Source organism: Thermobia domestica, chromosome 13, assembly GCF_964235325.1.
Source record: "Thermobia domestica chromosome 13, izTheDome1.hap1.1, whole genome shotgun sequence".
NCBI classification, from domain to species: domain Eukaryota; kingdom Metazoa; phylum Arthropoda; class Insecta; order Zygentoma; family Lepismatidae; genus Thermobia; species Thermobia domestica.
In genome coordinates, this window is record NC_137466.1 from 58,295,923 (window position 1) to 58,314,029 (window position 18,107).

Below are 18,107 nucleotides of genomic sequence, written 5' to 3' on the forward strand. Positions count from 1 at the left end.
TGACCGTATTTAAAATGTATGTATAAAGAAGATTTCAGTTGAGTTAAGTTGATTTTGAGTTTAGCGTTTCCTTGTGCAGCCATGGAATATGAGACGTGGACCTACAACTTTACGTGCAATGGGCACCACATGAGTTTGCCACGGGAAGCAAACGCTGGTTACCTATGGCAAATGCGCGTACGTTAACCGCTTAGAAATGTAGGAGCTTATGAACGAGAATAGTTTTTTAGGAAAAATGGATTTTGTTTTCTTATAATAATTTATTGAAAATATTGAATTGATTTTATGGCACTTAGCACTTTATATTGCACGGTAATGCGAGTCAGGGTAAAAGAAGATGATCATTAAGGATGTGGAAGGAAACGGAAGCATTCCGAAAAAATTATGATGATAATATTGTTTAGTATAAGATTAGTTAACCAAATCTCTTGTTAAGGAATGTTCTAGAGGGTATATTAACAAGAAAGAAAGGGAGGGGGCAAAGAAGACTACAATTAATGACTGATATTAAAACAGAAAGATTATACGCGAAAACGAGAAGGTCAGCGGAGGACCGTGGTGCATACAAACTTGTTAGCTGTGGCAAGTGACATGGTATTAAAGGTAAAATATTTATAATGATGACTTAAGCAGAAAATAGAACTATGAACCAAATGTACTAGAGGAAATTAATTTAGGATTTGTATGGAAAAAGTAAAATAAAAACGTAATGATAACTGAATATTATCTTGGTAGTATTGTAAATAGAAATGTTTCCTAGGAAAAACTTTTGCTTAATTTTTATGGAATTTCATATAAATGATACGAATATGTTCATACAATGGCAATAAGGACGTATGTTATTTGATATTTTGAATATGTAGGCAAAAAACAGACAGACATTGAAATTTTTTGTTGGGAGGGTTACAAAGTAATTTTGTTAGAATATGTTTCAAACTGGTAATTTTTAAGGTATTGTAGACAGTTATATGTAGGTTACTTTTAAAAGTAAGATAAAATTGTAGAAAAAAAATAGAATGTTTATGTTTGAAGGAATGAAATATTACTTTTGTTGGAAATATAGGTAAATTACCTTATAATCATAATTTAGGTAACTTAGATCCCCAGAGTTTTTTACTGATGTAAAATAAATAAATAAAAAATAATTAGAGTCATTATTTGTATTGAAGATCCAACTTTTAAGAACTGATATTTAAATAATGAAATAACTCTGACAGATCAAATTATAGGCGCTAAACGAATAAGTATAAGAGTGATAACTGAGTATTCAATGTACAGTAGCTATTTATTTTGAGAATAGAACAGTGAACTGATTGAATGAATTATTGAGAGACATAAAAAATAAGATGATACCTATTTTGATATATTTTTAATAGCACGTCTGCTTAAATATAACATCTGAAATTTTATAGTATTATTTGATATTTATAAGTGTTTATTTTTGTTTTTTGCAGAATGGAGGGACCATCCACATCATTCGAGATTATTGGCTCATTTAACGAAATAGACGCAATGTTATTGGCGGTTGCAAATGAAGACAACAAATCCGAAAAAAGAAAGGGCGAAGAACAAGAACAAGAAAAAAGAAAAAAAATGAAGAAAGAAGAAGATGATCTCTGGGAACTGTTTCCCTTGGATGAGGAAACAGCTAAATTGTTAATATTGGCTGTTAAACGGGTGGAAGCAGTCGAAAAGTTAAAATTAAAGAGAAGAAAAATGTAAAAAAAAAAAGAAAAAAAAAATGTAAATATACGAAATAAAAAGAAAAAAAAGAAAATTAGATTAGACAATATAAGTTGTGTGTTTTATTAATTCCAATATGATTACTTTAGGTAATTTGAACTGAGAAAAATCAGGTTTTAAGGTTACTTGGTTGTTTGGGTGGTTGGAAGGCTTTATAGCGACCACATTTTTATGGTTTTCTCTTTCAGTTTTCTGGTGGATTGTAGGAAGACTTCAGCTAACAAATGGAGTGGAGTAAGGTATTGTATAATTTTTTATGGAAGACCCAGCAAAGAATATTAGTTTCACAGGGATTTAAGATTGTTTTGGTGTTAAAATTACAGGGAAAAAGTCTATAGAAACCTTATAAGAAGAAGAAGAAGACTGTTGAAAATATAATTTTCAGTTACTGACTAAAGATGCTTTTTTGAACTTGATTAAAAGACAAATTTTAGGTAGTGCAAGCTGGAATCCAGCTCAGCTATCTAAATATTTATTATTATTATTATTATTATTATTATTATTATTATTATTATTATTATTATTATTATTATTATACATTTGACAGACCTGGAAAATAATTTTGACTCTGTTTCTTTAAAATTATGCTTATCTTATTCTTCCTATCCATTGCTTTCCTTCTACTTTTTCCTTTTATATTCATATAAAGAAAAAAAAGACAATTTTTTCGTAAACTATATGCAATGAAATGGTTGTCACACATAATCTCTTACTCTGAGTGAAGTATTTGAGAACAGAATTGTAGGAAGCTAAGAGGAATAAGAATGGTGATTGGCAAAAGCTTCATATTGAGGAACTACATAGTTTATAGAATTACCCATTATTGTTAGGGTTATCAAGTCTAGGATGCTTAGGTGAGCATGTCATATAGGTTTAATAGAATGCTTTCAAAGTCTTGACTGGTAGACTTATAGGAAAACGATCGTTAGGAAGACCTATGCACAAATGGGAGGAAATATTAAGATGAATTTCGCAAAAATTGGAATACAAAGTACAAATTGTATACAATTGGGTACGGATAAAAGTCAGTGAAGAGCTTGTGTGAACCTCTGGGTTCCATAGGTCATAGACTTAGTTAGTTATTTTTATATGCAATGAAAATAATAATAATATTAAGAACAAAAAAGATAAATAAAATTCACCTCTTTTCTGCTACCCGTTTTTTAAAATAATTTTGCTTGTTTCCCTTAAAAAACACTATTGAAGCTTTATAACTTATGTATTGGTAACGTATTTTAATCTTGATTGAAGGAACACTGAAAATCAAGACCAAGTTTGTTTCTAAGTGGAAAATTTACTTAAAATTTTGATATATAACTCATAATTTCCATGGGATTATTTCCATATTTCATCGATTGCTGCATTTTAATAGATTAATTTGAAAAATATTTCATAAAAAATCATTATGTGTACAAGACTTCACTGAATATGTATGATATTTAAAAAAGGAAATCCTATGTACATTTTTCACTAGTGAAACTTATAACATAAACGAAAATCAATGGGAATATTAAAATGAATATTGCATAAAGTACAGCATGAATCCAATTGGTTAAGAATAAAGCTGAATTAAAAGTTTTTGTAAGCGTTATTATGAACGAAAAAGAGGTAATAGTTAAGAACAGCTACTTGTCATCTTTCGTGCATGAGGATACATCTTACTGTTGCACTACGTGAACACTCTAAGTACAAGGGTAAGAACTCAGTCTATTACCTACTTTTTAACATCCTAGATAATGAATGAATAATTCCTAAAAGTATGGCGTTTCTTGTCCTTCCCTAAATGGAAAGTATGGCTCCTTAACTATAAGCGAAAATCAATGGGAATATTAAAATGACTTGTGTTTGCTTTTATTTATTGGACAAATGTCAGATAGAACCGTTGTTACGGCAAATTTAAGATTGAAATACGGAAACCAGAAATGTTGTGCATTTCCTGAATGGTTTTTATGAGGGGATTTAAAACACCAAGAAGCCCAATAGTGAACGGATAGGTTACCTACCATAAGACAGCGAGAGAGAGAGAAATAATATGGGAAGCATGCATATACGCTGAATGCATGCTATGAAGCGAGGGCGGGAGGGGGTGTTTCTAGTTTGAAGGAAACAGCAATAGAGACGGGAAGGGTGTTTTACGGAAAGAGTGTATGCGATAAAGAGAGAGAGAGAGAGAGAAAGAGAATGTTTGCAAGGTTGGATAATTGAGTTTGGTGCGTAAGAGGAGAGGAGAGGGTGGGAGGATTTTGGTGCTTGTACTTTGACGAAAAGACCAATAGTGTGCGTGAGAGAGAGAGAGAGAGAGAGCAAGCTTGGATAAATGCGTTAGTGTGCGTGAGAGGAGAAGAGAGGGGCGGGGGAGAATATGTTTGTTGTTTGACTTGAAGAGTAAGAGCAATATAGACACGAGCAAAAAGATAGGGAGAGAGAGAGAGGTAGAGCGAAGCATGCATACGTGTGTTGCTGAGCGGAAGACAGGGGGAAGGCGCGGGGTTAACCTGCTTTAGGCTTTTTTTTTTTTTTTTTATTCCTAGTTGAATGCAGCGGAATTTACGGTCTTTTAAAAGGAGGGGAAAAAGCGTGATGTTGAACACAGAAACTGCAAGTTTGTGTAAGCCAAGAGAAAACAAATACATAAACGAAAACGAATAATTTATCTGTTGATATCAGTGGCGTATATGCATGCGTTTATTGAAATTTTAACTGAATATGTAAACGGGTTTGAGTGACTATTTTTTTCTTTTTAAATATGTAAAGTTAGATTATAATGTTATGATGTGTACTAAAAAACACATGTAAAGTATAGAAATGTTAAAATGATGATACTTACCTAGGATAAACTGTTTTGTTTGATGTTTGAAGCATATACGAAGCACTAATATATGGCGGGAAAAAAAGATGGGAAACGAAAAAAAGATTTTATCGGTAAACGAATGAGGGAATACCGGTTCTACAAATAAGACGAGACGCATACGATGTGATGCTAACCGCACAAAAGCATGAATGGTACTGACACGTGTTTGTATATAGGTGGCGTTGATGCATAAAGACTAAGATTTTTTTCCGTATAATAACTTTAAATGGGCATAGCTCCTAAACGATTGATTGTACGATAAAATGGACTACAGAAATCGATTTGTCAGGTCGAAATTTATATAGAAAGACACCTTACATGATAAAATTAAACAATTTTTTGTGGGGGGCCAACAGTGGTGGGTGGACATGTAGGGTTCTAACATTACATTTTTTGCTTTTGACGGCCAACTATTGGTTGTAGAAACAAAAGAAAGGTATTTTCTTGAATGTTAGGACCCAAGGAACACGACTATACAGATTAGAACATTGTAACTTGAAAATAATTTTAAATGTGCGTGGCTCCTAAACGGTTCATCGTAGGTGAAAATGGACACCAGAAATCGATTTATCAGGTCAAAATCTATATAGAAAGACACCCTACATGATACATTTGAACAATTTTTATTTTTTTGAAATTTATATACAGTGTGTTCCAAAAGTATAGTTTTTTATTTTTTCGCTTTTTTGGCCAAACTATTGGTCGTAGAAAGAAAAGAAAGGTATTTTCTTAATCATTAGGACCCAAGGAACACGACTATACAGATTAGAACAATGTAACTTGAAAATAATTTTAAATGGTCATAAATCCTAAACGGTTCATCGTAGGTGAAAATGGACAACAGAAATCGATTTATCAGGTCAAAATCTATATAGAAAGACACCATACATGATACATTTGAACAATTTTTATTTTTTTGAAATTTATATACAGTGTGTTCCAAAAGTATAGTTTTTTATTTTTTCGCTTTTTTGGCCAAACTATTGGTCGTAGAAAGAAAAGAAAGATATTTTCTTAATCGTTAGGACCTAATGAACATTACTATACAGATTAGAACAATGTAACTTGAAAATAAAAATTTAATGAATTTGCATAAACAATATGGCGTCGATTTTTTTCAAACTTTGGAAATATGTTTATTAAAAGATATATTTTTATATGAATAGGTAAAATGAATAATATTACTAAAATAAATACCATTTTTGCGCACTTTTTACCGCAACCGGTACGCGCCGCGCGTTTTTTACCGCAACCGGTACGCACCGCGCGTTTTTTACCGCGACCGGTACGCGCCGCGCGTTTTTTACCGCGACCGGTACGAGCCGCGCGGTATTTGCGGCCGAAAAAAGTTTTTGCGACGCGGGACGCGTAAAATATTGATGCCCGGAAACTGCGCGCGGTATTGCCGGTTATAAAAACAAACAACACTCGGTAACTTGCTATGGTACATGTACACACACGCACAGTCTTATACACACTAATGTGAATGTTATGGTACAGGTGTCGTTGTTTGAAGAAACAAATATGGCGGATGGATTTTAATGTGCATTAATTTAGTATACATTATTTTTTAAAACAGTAATAATTAAAAATTTAAACAAGTTAACACGAACTTAACCGAACTTTTCCGAACATTGCCGAACAAACAAAAAATGTATTTACAATTTGTGTACATATTGTCTAATGTACAACACAAATGGTTCCAAACTTATCCGAAGTTTCCCGAACATTGCCGAACATAATCCTAAGAGTTTATTTACAATTTGTGTACATGTTTATACATGTATTGCACAAACGGTTCCAAACATAAACATAAAAATGTATTATGATTTACCGTACACGTTTAGTATACGTATACTATGCATGAAATATAATTTAATTACCGTTAAAAATAATAATTATAATATTATCGTAGAGTATAACACTACTACTTGTATAAGCTACAACACAGTTTGTAATCTCGTACCCAAACGCATTTCGTTTTGTAGTCTCGTACCCAAACGCATTTGGTTTTGTAATATTGTACACAAACGCAGTTAGCTTTGTAATCTTGTACACAGGTGCTTTAACATATTTTAAATTTAGTATCAGTGATATTACGCAATATGATGTAATTTGTAAATGCATTATTAAAGTTTGTAACACTTGAAACAATTTTAGGTGCTTATCTTTTTAATAGAACACTCATAGAGTGTGATCGTATTTAAATTGAGGTGCAAACTCCTAATTTTTATTGCATCGTTTGCTGTGCAAACTCTTTATTTATTTATCTTCTTGTATTTTTTTATTGTATTGTTTCGATTGGAATTTTAATTGCTTATCTTTTTTAATAGAACACTCATAGAGTGTTATCGTATTTAAATTGCTAAGCAATCTCATTATTTATTTAACCTCTCATATATTTTATTTTATCGTTTCCTTTGGAATTTTAGTTGCTTATCTTTTTAATAGAACATTCATACAGTGTGATCGTATTTAAATTGCTAAGCAAACTGTTTATTTATTTAACCTCTTGTAATAAATTACTCGAACACTTCGTGTGAGCATACTAAAGATGTTCCGAAAAATACTAAAATGTGTGAGCATGCCAAAGATGTTCTAGGGGGTATTTCAAGCACAAAGGATATTACTGTGTTATAACCCATTTACATATAGATTCTAATTCATTAGAGTATTCATACTTTTAGTTACTTCTAACATGCTTGTTCACCTTGTACAAGACATTATGCCATCATTATGGTTTCCAACTTAGAGTCATTTATTGTAGGAGCATAAAATATGATAAATAACCTTATATGAAGCATAGGTATTGTTCCTTTATCTTATATAGAATACAGATACTTCGTATGATATGAATATTTGTTTGGAGAAATAAAACATATTATTATAAATTGTAACGCTTTATTGTATTTATATACTCTACAATATTCTATTTTGGAATATTGATATACATATTTAAATAAGATATTTACATGATATATACGTACAAGTACCAACAGATATGAAACTTATGGACATATTTGATGATATTATGACATTATAGTACCTTTAGACAGTCTACTATTTACATATATACAGAATACCATTCATTTTATGCACTTAATACTTTGATAACCATATGGTAATGTTCTATAGTCAGTAATACTGTTATGATTTAATCGTCGTCTTTTATTTTGAACTTTCTGATGTGTTTTAGTTTCAGACTTGGATACGATGACAAACCCAGGCTTACGAACAATTCTTCCTGGATTGTGTAACTGTTTTTTGTCAGCTTTATCTTGAACTAGTTGATAAAAATGATCAAAGTTAATTTCTTGTCGTGTACGATGATTTAAAGTAATTCCTCTAATTTTAAATACATAATCTACTTTCCCTGTTTGAACTTCTTTCATCCTATAGGCATAATTTTTTGGTCCTAAGCCTATAAATGCATCAATTTCCCACCCATCAGGAACTTCATTAGTTAACTGACCTAAATAGGAACCCAAAGAAAGTGGAGGGTTTTCATTACGTGGCTGTACAAACATAATACTATCAGTGTCGCAATATAATACACGCTCACGATCTATAGCTGTTAGTAATTTGTAAAGTTTTAGACGCGCCCAAGAGGTGATGAAGGCTGCAAGGACAACATTGGAAAATTTCCATGGCTTGTTTTTGTTTTCAATGTTTTTATATCATACAATGAGATGCCGCTCTCCAATAGGCAATACAGTTTGTACCTCATATTGTGGTGCCCAAAAATTTTTCTGGAGTATCGACAATTACAGATTGAGATAAATCTGTTCTTTGTCCCCATTTACCATACAAGGAATTGAGAAATATTTTGGAAATATATCTTAGACCGGGATTTGATTCAATGTTATTTTCCGTTAACTGAATGCATTCATGTTCATAATAGTCTGTAATATATTTTTCTTGATCTTGTTTAGTTTTGCACCAGCTAGGAAATCCTGAAGACTCCTGCTTCATTTTTAAGAAGGAATTGACATAATCTTTAAACAGATTATTTTGTGAATCGGATAATTTGAATTCCCAAATTTCAATAATTTGTAGAATTTTGTATCCGAAATTTAAAGCTACAGTATGTACCAGTAAGGACACGCTCAGCATCATTATGAATGCAATGGTTGTCACTTTGTTCCATAACCCAAACAAAAGACGTTCATTACATGTATATGGTAAAATTGGAAAATATAAGTCTTTGGGAGGTAAGATACTACATTTCACTAATCCATGAATACTTTGCACTTGAGGAAAGTCAGGCCCATTGTATATTATAGGTTTACGTGCCATTACCCACGGATAAAGACTGGTAACATCATAATATAACACAAACTCTTCGCTGGTACATTCGTACAAGGCATTAAAACATTCCACCATCAAAACTATCTTTAGGTACCAGATGATTAATACTTTTTTCAGTATTTTTATTAGTGTGTAGTATGCAATTTCAACTTTTTAAGTTGCAGTATTTGTAATACATGTTTACTAAGAAATCTTTTTTTTGTTTTCACTAATGTTATACTTTTAGGGAAATATTAAAATAAACTGTTAACGAAAATATCAATATCATAAACCAATAACGTTCATAATAATTTCTCGTAAACTTTTTTGTAAACGTTGTTTCTTATTTTTTCATTAATAGTTATTCTCTTGCGTAATAAAAAGTCATTCTAAAAACATGTCTTAACAATATTTTCCTGTACTAAAGAACAAACTCGCTGTTAAAATTTCTTATCATATTAAAGTATTAATATAAACAATAGTTCTTTTTTACTTACCTTTGAAAAGTTTTTTTTTCTTTACAAATGTTATTTCATTTTTTATAATTTACCTAATTCGATTTTATGCTCAATTATAAAATAAATTCCAATGCATGCAAAATTACAACTAAATCCGTTTGCACATAACAATGTAAACTATTTGTGCGTACAAAAATTACAAACTAGGTATTTAAAACAAATAAAAAATAACAAAAATACTTTTATAGAAATAATATTTTTATTTTTCACATAATTTAAAACTGATTACATATAAATAAAAATTTGTTTCAAAGTATATAATATAAATAAATATGTAATGTTATATTCTATTTTAATTTTAAATTCATGTACATGTAAACAATTTCATCATACTAAAATTATAATAAGTATTGTTTTCAAATTTACTATATTTACAATGTATAACTTTTACTTCGTTTACTTATATCATTAACACATCAAACAAATTAAAAAAAATTATAAAAATTGTAAGCAAAATCTTTTTTTAACAAAAGCTCTGTAATTAAATCAACATAATTTTTGTTTAATAAAATATTATATAACATATAAACAAAGGTCCAATCATCTATTTCAATATCATGATATGATGAAAAAATTTCATACAGTTCATCAAAAGTACGACCTCGTACCATAACACGCCACGCATTAAAGCACATCATTTCATATTCACAAGTAATACAATCATGGTGTTCTATAATATGCGAGTTTTCGAAACATCCTTCACATACTAGTTTATATTCTGGTTTCCATCTTGAAATACAATCCAACACGCACTGTTCATTCACAAAAAAAGAAGTGCAATTATACAGACACGGTCTGATTCCTGTAGGCATTTTTGTCACTTTTTAAAAACACTTCCACTAAGTCAGAAATATAACTATCACAAAATGTGAGTGATTCATATGATAAATTAAATCTATTTAAAAGCGTTTTCTTTTGTTTGTAATTATCGTCTAAACAATGTTTCTTCAAATACAGTTTAAACACTATGTCACGAGTTGTCTTCTTAATTACAAATTCCCACACAGTACGTTTTAATCGATTATTATATGCTAATAAACATAAATGAAGGCGCTCATCTGGTATTCTTAATGAACAAGCAGAACAAAGTAATGGTTCATTCAGTTTATAATTTTCAAAAAGTTCTTTTATGCACAACTTACTTACTTTAAAGCGATTGCACTTACAGTTTATAATATCTAATTCATAAATTTCAATATCTGTATTAGGATACACTTTTTCAAATTGTATTTCATCATCATTTCGATAAAATCTTCTAAACGAATTACAATGTTCTTCATTAGAATGTAATAATTTCACTTCACAAATAACTTTCTTCCTATTAACAAGTTTAAGTTCTTTCTCTCGTGGCGAAATATACTCGGAATGGGATACTTTTCTACTACACATCTTCACAAATACTATACTATTTAAGTATTGTTCCTGTGTATACATAAATAAATTTGCGCATGCGTATAAACTTTTAACGAATGCGCATGCGTATTACAAACTTTGTAATTACTTCCCATTGGTTAGCACAGCTTTCAACTGCATTATGTGTTTTCCTTTTCATAAATAAATTTGCGCATGCGTGTTATAAGTTGGTATTTTACTTTCTATTGGTGAATATAGTTTCCATTGGCTAACAGAGCTTCCAACTGCAACATATGTTTTTTTACTTTTCATTATGCAGGTATGTATATATGTTTACATGTATTTTTCATCAAACAAAATAAACTTGTGTAGTATATCCAAAACAATAAATATTAATATATGTTTTGCACATTTTATTATTTCAAATCAATTTTATTAGTTCACACAACATGGTCGTGTAATTTATTACGCAATGTTAAATAAATACTTTTCGTAAAACAATTCTGTTAATAATACGTAAGTTTAAAAATAAAAAATTAGTTAGTAAAACAAATTCTCCAAACATTTTCTACATAATACAAAAAAAAAAAAGTTTATTCAAAACAAACGATAAAATATAAATGTAAAGTTTTCTTTGCGATTTCTAACACGGCAATACAAAGTGTTCAAGTAATTTAGTATTTTCAAAATTCATTTCTTTTTAACATAAATTATTTAAGTATTAAACTTTTATATACGTATATATTTTATTATTATTTGTATTTATCTTTAAATATTTTCTTAAAATGTAAAATAATATTATGAAAAATTAAAAAAATGCAAACGTGTGCAACAATACTAATTGTAAAATAATATAAGTAAATGCAAAAGAAAATAAATATCAAACAAATGTTACTTGCAATCATTTTCAAATTTTTCTAATTATTTATTTCATTACTCATTTTAAAAACAAAAACAAAAAAAATTATTATAATGCATAAGTTTATTTCTATATATTTTCATCACAATACAATACAATAAAATTACATTAACAAAAAAAAACTTGATGTTATTTTCATTCAATACATAAAATAATAATAATTATTATTTCTTCTTTGTATACAACACAATTAATGTTATAAAAATTTTAAATATTACAAAAATATTTTTAATCCATGTGATTTTTTTTCTACACCTTTACAATAAAAGGTTGCATCTTGTTTTCTAACAAAAAAACGTAACATCAAATTCGATAATCACGCATTTTGCGTGTAAAAATTATACTTAAAATTTCAGTATCATGTTCTTCAAATAAATCATTCAAAGTTATATCGTTGGATAAATATCCTACAGCAAAATTTCCAATATCATAATAAAATAAACATTGTTCACAAGAAATATTATTATTATTAAAACGTAAGTATGCACTTATATGTTGTTCACTATACGATACACAAAAAATTATTTTCAAAATACGTAATATGTATACATATATAATTAAAAGTTTAAAATTTAATTCTTTCTTTCACTTTTATATGTCTTTACACAAACACAAACACAAAGTACACTTTTCATCTGTAGTTCAGTTCACACATGTTTTCTGTCTTTCATTCTAAAAATTTCAATTACATCACTTAAAAATGTCTTATCCCTTTCTTCAACCAAATCATAGTATAGTTCATAAAACAATTCTTGAGTACATTTAATTCTTTCTTTCACTTTTTTCTGTCTTTACACAAACACAAACATAAGGTTCACTTTTCATCTGTAGTTCAGTTCACACATGTTTTCTGTCTTTCATTCTAAAAATTTCAATTACATCACTTAAAAATGTCTTATCCCTTTCTTCAACCAAATCATAGTATAATTCATAAAACAATTCTTTCTTTCACTTTTTTCTGTCTTTACACAAACACAAACATAAGGTTCACTTTTCATCTGTAGTTCAGTTCACACATGTTTTCTGTCTTTCATTCTAAAAATTTCAATTACATCACTTAAAAATGTCTTATCCCTTTCTTCAACCAAATCATAGTATAATTCATAAAACAATTCTTGAGTACATATGCCTATTATATGCGATTTGGCATATGTATAAAACAGTTCTTCAACTTCTATATCTATTAAAGTTGATATGGCACGTTCCATCAATTCTTCATCAGTCATGAATAAACATTCATCGCCCATTTGATTGTTAACACTTTCATAACATCCGCTACAAATTAACATTTTATCTGTTTCCCACTCTTTAATCGCTTTCACAATACACTTCATGTCCACTTTATAATTACTGCAGCGGCAATTCAACCTCCAGAACCTTGATGTCCTCGATAGTAAGGATGGTGATCCTCCCACAAATTCTTCATCTTCTTCAATATCAATATTATTATCATCATCATCATCCGAAGATGATGATAAATAAATAGTTTTTACACTGTCTGGAGACTCTGCTCTGCTATTTACCGATAAAATGCTATTCTCGGTATTCGGGTTATGCTCCACAGATGGCGGAGAAAACAACGTCTCTTCATCCGCGTACACAAAATCTTCTTTCTGTATAGCAGCCATAGCTAAAATACATACAACATTTTCCAAAACTCTCGTATTTAAACAGTTCCAACAAACAAGATGGCGTCCTCTAATACCATCAAGTTCATACAAGTCACCTATTCCTTTTCAAAACAATATTTAAGCATGTTAATAACACAATACAAAAAACATAAAAACTTTTCTTTGCACTAACAAAAAAAATCCCAAAATTCTTTTCATATATACGTTCAAGGTCCTCTCTTTTACTTCATTTTCAACTTTATTACCATTCGCGCCCAACCGTTCGCGCCCCCGCGTTGGGTTCGCGTTTCCGCCGCCGCCGGGTTAAAAACTCTTTTTATAACAATCCACTATTGTTCGTCAGCTACATTATTATTCTTTACATACACCTGCAAGGTTTCTCTTTTATTATTCTTTATAACAAGCTAGCATTGTTCAATTAATTTTCCCAAGATTTTTCTTTTATTATTCTTTACATACACCTGCAAAGTATTGTATAGTTCTATTATTTCTTTATACCCTTGTTCTTCGATTTTCCCAAGGTTTCTCTTTTATTATTCTTTTCAAACAGCTGCAAGATTTCTCTTTACATACACCTGCAAGGTTTTTCTTTTATTATTCTTTATAACAATCTAGCATTGTTCAATTAATTTTCCCAAGATTTTTCTTTTATTATTCTTTACATACACCTGCAAAGTATTGTATAGTTCTATTATTTCTTTATACCCTTGTTCTTTGATTTTCCCAAGGTTTCTCTTTTATTATTCTTTTCAAACAGCTGCAAGATTTCTCTTTACATACACCTGCAAGGTTTTTCTTTACATACAACTACAAGGTTTCTCTTTTATTATTTCTTTATAACAAGCCAGCATTGTTCAACAAGTTTTCCAAGGTTTCTCTTTTATTATTCTTTACATACAGCTGCAAAGTATTCTATAGTTCTATTATTTCTTTATACCCTTGTTCAACGATTTTCCCAAGGTTTCTCTTTTATTATTTTAAAAAAATACAGCTGCAAGGTTTCTCTTTTATTATTCTTTATAACAAACTACCCTTTGTTCAACAAGTTTTCCAAAGTTTTTTAAAATCATTTATCTTTTCAACTTTGACATCTTTTATTATTCTCTTTTGTGTGACTTTTATACATACAATAGTACAACAACCATTACCTGTCATCATATGTCATTTCAACAATAGTGTATTTCTATACAAGTATACTCTCTACCCATTGTCTCACGGCGCCCCACTGGTACTTCACTATTACGAATACAATAGGTAATTGTCGGCAATCCTTTGTTCTATTACCTCACACGTTGGATAGATCCAGGACCAAGTACTACTTACCGGGCCTACTGGCTAAACATAAAAGAAATGACTACTTGGATGCAAGAGCAGCGGTGCTCATCCGCTAAGTGCGTGAACGCAAATCTCCCAAGTATACACCCCCAACCCCAAAAAGGTAGAGAAATTTGGAGGTGCTTGTGAGAAAATCAAGGTAACTTGCTTTGCAGACTGAATCGACTTTATGCAGAGTTATTCTGACTCATAATTAGTGCAATACTAAAGAGTTCGAGTAACATATGTTTCCTGTAGTAGTCAGGCCTTTAATATGAACCTAATTATACGTCAAAACGACTCTGCATAAGGCCCAATTTTATTCAAAATAGTATTCTTAAATACCGGAATATGGTATAAATAATAATTGTTAATTATCCTACCCCCAAACCACATTGACTTAACATGCCACCTAAAATCCGACTGAGAATATTTCTGCATTTATTTAAGTTTTTGTGTGTCAGTTGTCCCTTCCATGTTTTTGTTTCCGTTGAATGTCGTGTAGATAAACTTCGTGGATTTTAACACTTGCAAGCACGAAGTCGGAATGAACATGGATCTATATCTTAATTAGGATGGGCAAAACCGGTTTTTATAAAAACTGGAAACCGGTTTCTAGAAAAACCGAAACCCGAAAAACCGACATTTCGGTTTTCTCCAAGAACCGGTTCGATTTTTCACCGAAACCGGCTTCGGTGAAAACTTTTGGAAAACAAAACTATTTCTGTGGAAACGGAATCGGGTTTCCGGAGAACAACGAGACACTATTCTGGTCAGAAATAGAACAAATTTTGGAAAAACCGGAACCGTTTTGAAGAAAACCGAAATCGGATCCGGTGAAAACCAAACAGGTTTCGGTGCAAAACTGACCCGGTTTTTGAAAATTTTCAAAAACCGGTTTCGCTTTTTCTAAAAACCGGAAACCGAAAAACTGGTTTTCGTGCCCACCACTAGTCTTAATACGGGATCTGAACTACGCGCACTCTGAAATTGTAGCCTGGGGATATTAAGTATTATGTCAGTATGATTCTATTTTTTGTTTAAGTGTACTAAGAGTATTTTTGAAAGGCGTTAAAAATAGCTGCTTTGTTCAAGGTACTGGAAGAAGGCTTTACCTGCTTATTAAGTTAAATGCAAGTCGTGTGAACTAAGTAGTACAATAGATCATCCCGCATGAGGCAAAGAAGCTGGCACTCTGAGACAAATATCTAGTCCACCCTTTGTGGGAATAGGCTAGAGGTAGGGATGACCAATTCTGGAATTTTTACTTTTCAGAATCCAGAAAGTAAAATCGAAAAATTCCGTGTCTGGAAAAATTCTGGAATTCGGAAAAAGCCCAAATTTTTTCCGAATTCCGTTTTTTTCTAAATTACGGAATTTTTCCGAATTTCGGGATTTTCCCGAATTCTAGAATTTTTCTGAATTCCGGAATTTCCCGAATTACAGAATTTTTCAGAAATCCGGAAAGTGAAATTTCCGATTCCCCGGATTCCGTAAAATTTTGGCCATCTTTACCTAGAAGTTAGCTTCTTGCTTCAAAATCGAAGGGTCATGAGTCCTGAATTTTTGTTCCCCAAAGTTAAGTTTACTAGGAGAATGCCGAGTTGGCATCTATACGCCCTGACCAACTTCCATTTTCTGTCCGATTACTGTTGATTGTTAATTAACTCACTTTAAATTGACCGTGCACAGTGTCTCGAAATTTGTTAATAAATTAATAAAGAAGTATAATTCTTGGCCTCTTACAAAATTAACATATCAATACTATTAACATGCTAAAAAAAATTGACATAATGATTGGTGATACCATTTCGGTAAATGGTATTATAGTAATCACATAATCACTAGAAGGGGCTCACTACAGTGTTGGAACCCCTGCGTAAAACCATAATGATGATTCGCTATGCTGCGGTTTCCAAGACATGAAATATCGGCGACCATAGCCTGCCCCAACACCATACTTAAATCTCGGACTCTGATATATCATTACATTAGCGTTACTCAGCCATGTAGTTTTAATAATAATAATAATTAGTTGTAGCTAGCTGCGAAAACTTTACCACATCACATCGTGTAAGCAATAGACTTAAATCTGGAAACATGGACACTAGTGACATCTGTTGGGATCAGGCAGACACCGCAAATAGACTAGCGACATCTACTGGGTTGACTATTTACTATTACCCCTATTATACATAGAATCAAGCACAAATATTATACACAGGGTTGGCTGGTTTAAACCAAGGTGGTTTAAACCATGGTTTAAACCTTGGTTTAAACCAGCTGTTTTTTTTTTTTCCAAAAAAACCAACTGGTTTAAACCAAACAAAAAAAGAACGAAAAATGCTTTGAATCGTGTGAACTTCATATGTGATGCCTCCACATATGAAACCATCTCCATTACGTTTATCTACTTTTCACCTTTTAATCAAGGGGTCCCGTGTTCAATTCTCGGTCAAACCACAACCAATCTTTCAAGTGTAAACCAAGTAGCGATTCGAGGTGTCCCTTTAAGCGAAAGTCTTCTTCGTGATAACCTTGGTATTTCATAAGGATGTTAAGCCTAAACATACGAAACGAAACCAAGTTATATATTTCTAATCGCCTGAATGCCTGTTGTTTTATAAAGAAGCCAAGGTTGCTTAAATATATTGATAGAAATTGGCAAAATTTATCAACTGCCTACGCAGCTTCCAACATCAGCTTGAATTTGACTTTGTTTTAATTTTATTGGATGATATCTACATACCAAATTTGTAATTTAATACCTCAGTTTTAGTGTAGTGATTATGATAGGTTGACCTTAAAAATTTGTATACAAATACATTTAAAGTAATAACAGGATTTTCCCAACGGGTAAGGCGGAAGTTTCCCGATTTATATATAATTGTATAATGTTTTTACTTGTGTAACTGTTTTATCTTTTTGTCCTTCTGAAATGACTCTTGACAATTATATTAACAACTAGGCCTATGTAAAGATCAGAACAACGTATTTTTATCAGGAGTCCTTCGTGAGTGAGTCGGCAATCGCATTTGTGACCAACTAGTCCCGGTTTCGTGCCGAAATGGACAATATTTCTTGGATGAAACTGAGAAGCGGTTTGGATTCCGCTTTAAGCTTATGTGACCCCTTCCAGCATAACCTTGTTGTTGCATAATAACACCAATGCGAAACAAACTAATTTCTATCCATACCTAATATAAATACATAGAGTAAATTATTTAAAACAAAAAAAAAAAAGATTTTTATTTTTTTCAATAAAAACCATGGTTTTTGCCGACCCTGATTATACAAAAGGAAAGAAATACTAATTGTTCAGATATTGAACATAATGAGCTTTGAACGTATTTCTATACATTGTATTTGTAAACTACTTTTGAGAGTTTTAGAAACAAAATATATTTAATAACTGTATCAGTCAACTTAAAACTTGACAAAAATAACTTTCGACTGGACAAAAATTCCAAAGTTATCTAGGATATATAGTA

General features: G+C 31.0%; 1 protein-coding gene across 4 annotated transcripts in view; it reads left to right on the top strand.

Annotated features, from left to right (window-relative positions):
* Window positions 1–18,107, top strand: part of LOC145668156 (uncharacterized) — a 319,521-nt gene that overhangs the window by 282,949 nt on the left and 18,465 nt on the right. For 3 of the 4 annotated variants that reach the window (XR_014127979.1, XR_014127980.1, XR_014127978.1), the window contains one exon: window positions 1,455–1,960. The exons of the other annotated variant lie outside the window; for it this stretch is intronic. The gene's annotated coding sequence lies outside the window, so the exon portion shown is untranslated. Of the gene's footprint in view, window positions 1–1,454; window positions 1,961–18,107 lie in introns of those variants that run through there. 4 annotated transcript variants of the gene reach the window in all.